This window comes from Ursus americanus, chromosome 32 (assembly GCF_024610735.1).
Source record: "Ursus americanus isolate L20-20 chromosome 32, mUrsAme1.1.p, whole genome shotgun sequence".
Lineage (NCBI taxonomy): Eukaryota > Metazoa > Chordata > Mammalia > Carnivora > Ursidae > Ursus > Ursus americanus.
The window spans coordinates 2,299,576-2,309,202 of NC_142158.1; the positions used below are offsets into that span (position 1 = coordinate 2,299,576).

Sequence of the window (9,627 nt, forward strand, 5' to 3'; positions counted from 1 at the left end):
ATCATCTGGTTACTTCTGGTGTAAAGCTTTCACAAAAGCCAGAATCTACTATGCAGTAATTTTCACAACCAGGTCACATCCAGTCCCACTTTTACTCTTTTTTTTTTTTTTTTAAAGATTTATTTATTTATTTATTTGACAGAGATAGAGACAGCCAGCGAGAGAGGGAACACAAGCAGGGGGAGTGGGAGAGGAAGAAGCAGGCTCATAGTGGAGGAGCCTGACGTGGGGCTCGATCCCGTAATGCCAGGATCACGCTCTGAGCCGAAGGCAGACGCTTAACCGCTGTGCCACCCAGGCGCCCCCCCACTTTTACTCTTGATGTCCTCTTCTGAATTCCGTCCCCCGTTCTTCTGCTCCATTTTCATTTACAACCAACCTACGAGTCCTCTTTCCCTCCTTCACCCAAAGTCACTACACTTTGCAGAGTTAAGGGAATCATGTGTTGTCACTGATGACATTTTTCATGTCTAGGTACCGGTTCCAGCAACAAACAAAAGGAACATCATTTGCTGTCTCCAAACGATCATTTCAGATACAGATTTCTTTGACTTATTGCTCGAAATGCCTTTACCTAATGTTTATCTGAGCTTTGGATGAATGATGGGAAGTAGCAAGACACTTTCAACTTCTGTTAAAAACGACTTTTCCCTGCTCCTGCGGCTTCGGAGAGATCAGTTCACAGGAGAGAATCCTAACGAGAGGAGTCAATTTATACAAATGATACCAGATTTGTTTACTTTTCTTATTTTTTCTTGTGTTCCTTAGAGATTAATGCTCACATTTCTGGGACTTGAAGCTAAGCCATTTGAAGCCATGGGGAGACACACTAGAAATCTTGCACAAAACCAATTTGCATCCATGTTCGATTTCCTTACTTGAGACGGAAAGAAGAAATTGGCTCTTTGTCGTTCCATTTTCAAAAATTGGTTGAACAGCCACTCACTGTAGCTGTGGTGGATGCTCTGATGGGGAGAAGGGGAAACAAGAAGAGTCAGGAGAGGCTGTCCAAGTAGAACAGTGACGCACGGAGACCACTGAACTGCTCGCTGTTTCCATATGACAAATGCATACTGAGCCCAAGGGCCAACTCCTACATCCCACTCAGGTTTTTGGATTCCTGCCTTCAAACTCCATTGCTCTCCACAATTTATTGGTGGTCACGGAAAAAAAAATTCTGCACTCCACAGTTTCCAAGACAGAAGTTAAGGTACTCTCCTGAGGCCCCACTGGGAGCGTTTCGTATTAGGGTTTCTCTACAGAAGGCCCCACTGTCATAGCCTACTTTCCTTGCTGACATCACGGTTCACAATTCTCTCCATCAGTTAACTTGTAAACACTACACAGTATGCTCTGTCATGCTGTCTTCATCTGGTGACAGTCCTCTCCAAAATCACAGGAAAGAAAGGGTGAAGGATTCTAACACAGGAAATTCTGTTTAAGCGGCTGTGCCATGAAGCCAAAATATGGGCGTTTTCCATGGCATGTGGTTTAAGAGCTTTCACTAGACTGTGCTGCTAATCTATCCTGATCATTCGTCAGAAAATACATCAGTATCAGACCAGAAGAACAAAAGAAGATCCTTCTTAAGGTGCAATGAAGGTACTCCTCTGTGGAGGAGATCATGCCTGTACTTAGGTACTCAGAATTGTGGGTGCTGCTGGATTTTAAACTCTGGGAGGTTGTCGGGAGGGACCATGTGTGGCTTTGGGCCATTATGGGTTACAATGGTGAAGACCAGGCTGGATCATGGCATCATGTCCATAAACATTTGTCAGATCAGTGAACAACATTATGGGTAATTTTCTGAAATGTATCCGAAACTCTCTCTGACATACCATTGCCCCCCAGGTGCCCAGCAATGTCCTCCAGAAGTTTAAGTAAAGACTGGCAATGCACCTGTAAGGGGTCAGCCCCTCGCAATTCTGGAAGTTTCCATGGCAACAGGTACATATTATTTCTCATTTTGCCCAACTTCAATATAAGAAAATCATGGCTATCTCTTACTATCAATAGAATAAACGACGCGAGATGGAAAGTTGACTTGAAACAACACACAAATCACCCAGCACAAAGTAGGCCCACAAACGGTTAGTGTCTTCATTGAGAGCAGCTAGGCTGTTACCATATATATGTTAAAGGAACTAGTTTCAAGGATGACAAAAGCAGTTTTGGCACAGAAATCTGGAAACATTTGGTTCTGTTGTACAGAGTTGCAACCGTGTGTCCCTCTCAACCTAGTGATTAAAGCAAGCCCATAAACTTCAGAAGGTCAGGTTTCTGAACCCGACAGGGAGTCAAGGATACAAAAGAACCCAAGGAAACTAAATCCCACAAAGAGGCCTCCACAGGATGAAAGAGGCCTCTGGTTGCCCTTCTCCCTGGCAGATGGGCAGAGGGGCAAAGGAAGACAAACCTATGAAGACCCGATCAGGAGAAACTGGAGGAAACTCGAAGAGACTTTTAAGGTTTGTTGGCCAAGCAACCCAAACCACTGCCGATGTCTCTGCTGGGGAGAGTAAGCCAAAAGGGGGCTGCGGGAAAAGTCCAGAAAGTGGAGAGAAATACCCACGGAGGCACCCGCAAGGGTAAGGCCTTCTAAAGTCAGGGAGAGTGGCAGGAAAGCTAGGGGCAACCAATCCAAGGCACTTTGCATTAAACTGCCAACAGCCAGGACTGAGAGCTGAGAGAAATCTCTCTGAGGCTGTCTGGAAGGAGAGAGATGGCCCAGCCACAAAAATAGCCCGGGGAAGACTGGAGAGCAAAGAGGATGCCCAGCAGCACGAAGAGCTGGCCCTTAGGCAGGCGAGATCGCCCAGGGTTTGGAAAGCCAAGGGAGCGGCAGTGCAAAGTGCAAAGAGAAAAGGGGTGCGAAGAGCAAAAAATCTGGCTTTTCAATTCACCTTCCACTGAAGTTTTACTAGAGGACAAGCAAGTGCGGACAACCGCGAGCTCACACGGAGGGTGCTGACGCAGAGAAGGAACGTGGTCTTACAGCTTTTATTTTACATCAAAGCCAAATTTATAAATGGCATAATGGAAAATAAGTAAATAAATAGTCGATCTGTCTTGTCGAAAGAGCTGTCCTTTCTCCAAAGGAAAAAAAGAAGAGAAAAATTGTCTTTCGAGGCTTAGATACATGTTTGTATAAAGGGGTCCATGAACTTCAGAAGCAGCAAAGGGTAGTGAGTTAGAAGGAGGCATGGGAGGGCTGTCGAGTCCAACAGAGAACAGATAAAGGCCCGGGCTCCGAACTTACCCTGGTTTTGACTTCTTTTGTCTTGGATTTAGGGCGTCGTAGTTCCCGACGGAGCGGGGTCAGAGGCTGTCGAGGGGGCGGACCCCACAGTCCTCGCGTCCCGCAGTCGCCAGCCCTGCCCTCGGGCGCCACCACGCGCCCGCGAGCCGTACTGCAGCCCCGGATTCCGGACGCCGCTCGCGATTCCGGGTGGGGCGAGCGCGGAGCAGCCGAGGCCGGGCGGCTGGGGCTGCACCGTCCGGCGGAGCTGACCCGCCCCAACGGCCTCCAGGAGCGGGGAGCCTGCGCGGCGCGCGAAGCCGAGTCCTCCGAGCCTGCGCGGCGGCGGGTCCCCGGCCAGGAGAATGGGAGCCCCGCGCGGGACTTCCAGCTGCCGCCGCCGTCAGTTTGAGAAAGACTAAGTTTTCCCGGAAGTCCGTTCAGCTGGGTCGGCACCGGGAAGTAAGTCTGTTTTCTCTTTCTTTATGGAAGAAAGAATATTTCTCTTAACCTCTTGGAGGGGAAGGCGTTGGTGGAACTTGGCGGGGCATGACTTTAACAAGTGCAAGTAAATAAACCGCCCTAGGGTGGCCGGTTAGCTCAGTTGGTTAGAGCGTGGTGCTAATAACGCCAAGGTCGCGGGTTCGATCCCCGTACGGGCCAAACCTTTTCCGTCCAGCACATCCCGGTGGGCTCTGTTGCCTCCCGCCCATTGACAAATAATCTGACGTCGCCGCTGCTGGGCGTTGGGTTCGGAAGCTTTACTCTTTTGAAGAAAGAAATCCCGTCCGGGAATCCGGAGGGAGCGAGGTGCTGCCTTTCGGGACGGGTCAGGAGGGGCGATCAGAGAGGGCTTGCACAGCTCCGGAGACTTTGTCGTGACATCTTGCAGGCTTCCGGAGGAGCGGGCGGCGCTGGGGCCGCAAATGCGGTCGCCGGGGGGGGGGGGGGCGCTCGCCGCCGCAGCCCCTTCCCTCCTCGTGGCTGGAGACGGTCCCCGCTCGCCGCCGCTCTCTGCGGCGCGCACGGCTCCTTGGAACATTTACGAGCTCCAGTCCCAGCCCCGCGAGTTCCGCGGCGGCGTCTACGCGGCTCGGGCAGGGTGGGGGCGGGAGGAGTCTCGGGCCGCCCCGGGTCCTAGCGCCGGCCTCGATCCCCCCCCCCCCACCTCCCCGCCCCGATCCCCCGGCCTCCGCCACCTGCTCTCCTCGCCCCTCCCACGACCCCGCAGGCTGCCAGCGTGCTCTGCTCTTCCTCCTGCTTCAGAGTCTGGGGCTACCACAAAAGTGACGTTAACCGTACTGATTAAATAATAACGCGAGCAATGGCTCAAGCTTGGTTCCTGGGACGTAGGAGATGCCCAGTGAATCCAAGAAAGCAGGGCTTCGTCTGTGTGCACAGTGACGAGCTCAAAGTTAAAGGCTGAAAAACCTATTTACAACATTAATAAAGGATATCTACTTCTCCATGGTATATTAAATACTATACCTAGAAATTTGTACAAGGACTCGACAGGCCTTTGCTGACTTCGGGGACGAAGGGGCAGCCCCGCCACGGATGCGGACACGCGCTAGGAACTGAGTGTGACCGCTCGCTGACAGCCTGCTAGGAAGCGGACGTCTCAGCCCCACACCTGCCGCCAGGAACCGGGGCCTGCGACACCTTCATGCTAGCCTGATGAGCCCCCTGGGTTTTGTTTTTCTTGGATAAGGTAATAGCTTCACGTGGTCAGTAACTAAATGGGTGCGCCCCCCACCTGTCCCTTTTCCACCTGTCACTGCTCAGCACTGTCTCCCAGATGTAACTCCTATTCTTAGTCTCACGTGTATGCTCCTTGATTTCCTTTATGCATGGAGATGTAAATATGAATATACATTTTCTCTTTCTAGTTACACAACATGTCACATTGTACACACTATTTTGCATCGTGTTCTTTTCACTTGATGTATCTTGGAGGTGTTTATTGATCAGCATATACTGAGCTGTCAAACAGCATATTTACTCTTACATACCATACAGAAACAGAGCCTATTTTCAGTTGAGTTGGTCCAGCTAGCCAGAAGCTGAATCTGAACTTTTAAATCCATTTTTCCCCCGACTCAGGAAGTATACGAGTAGGGCTGGCAAGAGGCAGGAACAGGACACCTTTAACTTTCTGTTGTATTGTGCATAAAACACTTTCTGTGTGAATTTCAAATAGCACTAAAGCAGGAGCTCCAAAGCACACCGTTGATCAAGGGAAATTATGTATAGATTTGTTCAACGATAATTTTCAGAAAAGGGTAAAACTGTGACTCAGATATAAAAATGAGCATGCTGTTAGACAATAAGATATTTTCTTTTGTTCACAAGAGCGAAGTCTACTAGACTGTTACGACTCAGCATAGATTGAGGAAAGAGAAAGAGCTTCTCTGTAGATCTAGACACTAGAACTGTGTGACAGCGTCAGCCATATTCCAGACAAACAGGACAGTCATCCCTCAGTCAGTCCTCTGTAATTCTTGCTCCCCTAGATCTTGAGTTAACAGTTGTAAGGGTAAATGGAAATTATTTTCTCTGTTTATATAGGGAAAAGTTGTTCCTTGCAGTGTTTCCTTGGATACGTAGTGAATCTGAGTCCTTACTCTAATCTTCAGAATAGAGATAAATATCTCTATGGATTAAGTCCAGTCTTCAGTTTTTACAATGTAGAGTATTTCTAAGGCTGTGGGCCAAGTAACCTCTAGGTATATAAAAATGTACCTCCAGAATTAGGTCAGGGGTCTCTCAGGAGATTGACGGGAGACTCACAAGGTGCAGCCCTTTGCTTCTCCAGGAGATAAAGAGAAGTCAACATTTTTTCTTCAGCTTTGTTGTAAACAATGAGTCAGATTTTGTCATAATCTTGTTGTCACTTCTGTGCTGCATTATATACGTGTAAATACGATAATACTTCATAAAGTGTGTTCTCTCTCTTCTGTGGATAAGGAAGCATCTTTCTGCTGGCAGAGTCCTTTTATTTCCCCAACACAGTTCCATGAACCCATGTGCTTCTTGAGAAGAATTCTGGAAATCCAGACTCAGTAGAATGGTTATGGTGTTAGAGTGGTTGAAGCCATACCACCGGGAGTCTGTAACCACGTGTGTCTGGTGTAGCCATCTTTTCCTGTGAAGCTTGGACACGGTCTTTCTTTGTCGAAGATGGAGCCGATTGCAAGCGCTTTCCCAACAAAATTACTATATAGAGAGATGACAAAGGATTTTAAGTGGTTGTGATTGATTGTGAATTTTTGAAGGCAAAAGGGCTGATGAGAATTCATAACAAGAATAATGTCACTAGCAGGGAATTTGGTTGTTTCTGTGGCATGCAAAACAAGATCACAAAGCCAGTCTATAATAAGTTCTAGACAAAATAGTTGTAGACATAATGACCTATCATATTTTCAAAGAAGATGAAAAATACTGCATCTAATTTATAGAAGTGGGTGAACATAATTTCCACAGAGAAAACGTCTTGAAATGAACATATGATAATCCTGAGACATCATATGCCACAAACATACAAGTCACATAGGAAGAACACACCAAGGCTATGTCAACAGTATGGAGCAAAGAGCCTTGGTAAGTCTGGAGTAAGTACTACATATTTATACATTAATAAGACTTATTAATAATTAATAACTGCGGTAAGTCCCCAAAGTAAAACTCAGTAGCCTAGAAGATTCTAGATTCGAATTAAAGAAGTAAAGTTGTGACCAAGTTAACATAAAAATAGTTGGAATTATGCCTGATTACATTCTACCCCTGTTGTCAAATAGCAGGCAAAACGACACATGTATGTTGATAGAAATATCGCATGGACAGTAAGATCATTGGTAAACCTCCAGGAATTTCCCATTCAGTGCGCAGTTTCTGAAATATTTATATTAACATTTTACCCACGCAACCTTGACTTAGGGAAGACTAAGCCTTTCTCCTCCTCTTCTCGTTCCTCTTTCTTCTCCTTCTTCTGGCTTCCCTTCTGATTTTCAACTCTTCCTGTGCAACTTGTCAGTAGTAACATATCAAATAGCCCTGGTTCTTTCCAGCATCTCTCTTTTTGCAGGGCAAAAGAACTAGAGCCCATCAGCCTTTCATAAAGGAAATCTTTATGATTTTCCAGGTCTCTCCTGGGAAGTCTCAAAGACAGTTATAGGTGGAAAAGATATCTTGAACGTTTTATCGTACATTTAGGATTTGATTTGGGGAAGGCAAAAATTAAAAGCTGTTGGGATATTTGAACACTTAGGAGAGGAATCAGATCGTGGTTGCTGGAGAAAATACTTGGCTACTTGTTTCAAAGTTACAGTAAAACATTTTAAAATAAACATAGAAGGTAACATGATGGTAAAGAACTGTAGTTCATTCCTCTGTGAGAAACCTTTGCTGTCTTCAATAATGAAAGACAGCACAGTCAGCAGAAACTATAAAAGGTTATTCTGCTAAAATACAGAGTATTTGCTCTCCAAGAAGATGACACAAGGGAAAACCAAAAGGAACCTATCATATTATGGGGGCAGCAAGAAGCAGTAAACCAAATATCAAAGTGAAGCAGACTTTCCTAGATTTTAATAGAGTTTATGGCTCTTCAAACTCGGGTATTATAAATGAGGATGAATAAACTTAACTTTCAAATTCTGTCCTTCATTATGCTCTTCCCCATTCTGGAACACTGACACTGTACTTTAGGACTGGCTTCAGGAATCCACAAGGTTGGGACTCATTTCGTATGATGACCAAGCTGTTACCAACACGGATGGTGTCCCACTTTGGTATCTTCAAATGAATTAGTGAGTAAGGATCGTAAACATTTGTGTCGGGATTGTTTGTAATGGAACAAGCATTCCGAGTTTGTATTTTAGACACTTAAACCTCCGAGACCTAGTTTGTTCAGTTGTTCACAGTGGTTTTTAATAGCAGCTCTCCAGTGTAAAGGACCCCGAAATACCAGACTTCTGACTGTTCCCTCAGGTGGCCTGACCGGCCACGAAGCGTGAAAGCAAGGGACACGGGACTTGGGATGTAGTCCTCTGAGAAATATTTGGCCAGTTGCAGCATGTAAATAAATAGATCAACCAACCCACCATTAACAAGCATATTTCAGGGTTTGCTTTATAGATCTGTTTAAAACCCCAAGCCACTGCTTATAAACTGCGAGGTAGCCTTGTTTTCCAACACTTTCCCTGTCGTGATGCCGCCGTTTTGTTTAGTTTGATCTGCCGGTCTTGCTTTCTTGAATTTGGTTTGATCGTTATCTTTCTAAGAAGACTTCTTGTCAGCCCACTTTAAATAAAAGATCTTCACCGAACCCGTTATCTTGCAAAACTTAAAATGTTGACACCGTATGTTCTGTCTCATCTTCTGTCATCCCTCCGACTTCCTTCCTCCTTCTCTTCCTAAGTTTGGCAAAAGACAGAGGAGAGAGGATTCAGCTTCCTTATCCATCACCCAGGCTGTGGGGGGCGTCGGGGACATACTGATAATGGTATTGAGAGTGGAGAAGCCTCCCTTTAATCCGTCGTGACTTTGGAGAAGCCAACAGTGTTAGGCAGGGAGGTCTGACCCCTGTTGTTCGCTTCATGATTCAGACAAGGATTGATGGCGTGTCTGTTCCTGCCTGACGGAGTTTTTGGTAGGTAGAGGACAGGAGTAACACTTCACTATGTGATCTCTGGGTCTCAAGGCATTTTCAGCCTTCCCCGGATTTAGTTCCTGCAAGGAGAGAATACTGCAGTAGGAAAGTTCCATGAGGCTTGTAAGTGAGCGGGGAGGAAAGCCCATCTCCCTCGTGCCTTTCTGCGATCTTAGCTGAGACCCCTGTAAGGAAAGATTAAGAAGGGCAAAACAACCGGATTTTGTTAACACGTTTACCTCCAGTGTTACCTCGGGAGACACCCCGGGAAAGATGAGTAACTGTTGAGGAGGCTTCGAAGTCCAGCTCACACAGCTTTTGAACCAAGGACAATAAATCCATGGTGAAAAGACGTAACAAAGGGAAGGCAGATTCAGGCCAAGTGCGCTCGGAAGCAAAGCAGGGTCGGGCCTGGTTAGTACTTGGATGGCAGATTCAGGCCAAGCGCGGAGATAAAAGTTAGTCAGTCAAGTTTGCGATGTGACTGCCAGGGTGCTAGGCTCTAAAGTTGTCTCTGCGGATTAACCTTTGTCTTTCCCGGTAGAGAGGGAAGAAGGGACCTCCTTGTAATCTTCTGTCCTGCTTCTAGGCAGGTAGGGGGGAGGGCAGAGAACTTTTTGGGAATCTGCTTCTTCTCATTTGCTTTCAGCTCGCAGTCACCCGTAGGCCGAAGTGGCAGAGTTTGGGGTGGTGTCATCTGCCACCCTTCACCTCCATCTTTTTGTTCACAGTCCTTTGG

At 46.6% G+C, this 9,627-nt stretch overlaps 1 non-coding gene across 1 annotated transcript; it reads left to right on the top strand.

Annotated features, from left to right (window-relative positions):
- The first annotated feature begins 3,827 nt into the window (after positions 1-3,827).
- On the top strand, positions 3,828-3,901 carry TRNAI-AAU (transfer RNA isoleucine (anticodon AAU)). Its single transcript has one exon. It is a non-coding gene; the product is annotated as a tRNA-Ile (tRNA).
- The last annotated feature ends 5,726 nt before the right edge of the window (positions 3,902-9,627 follow it).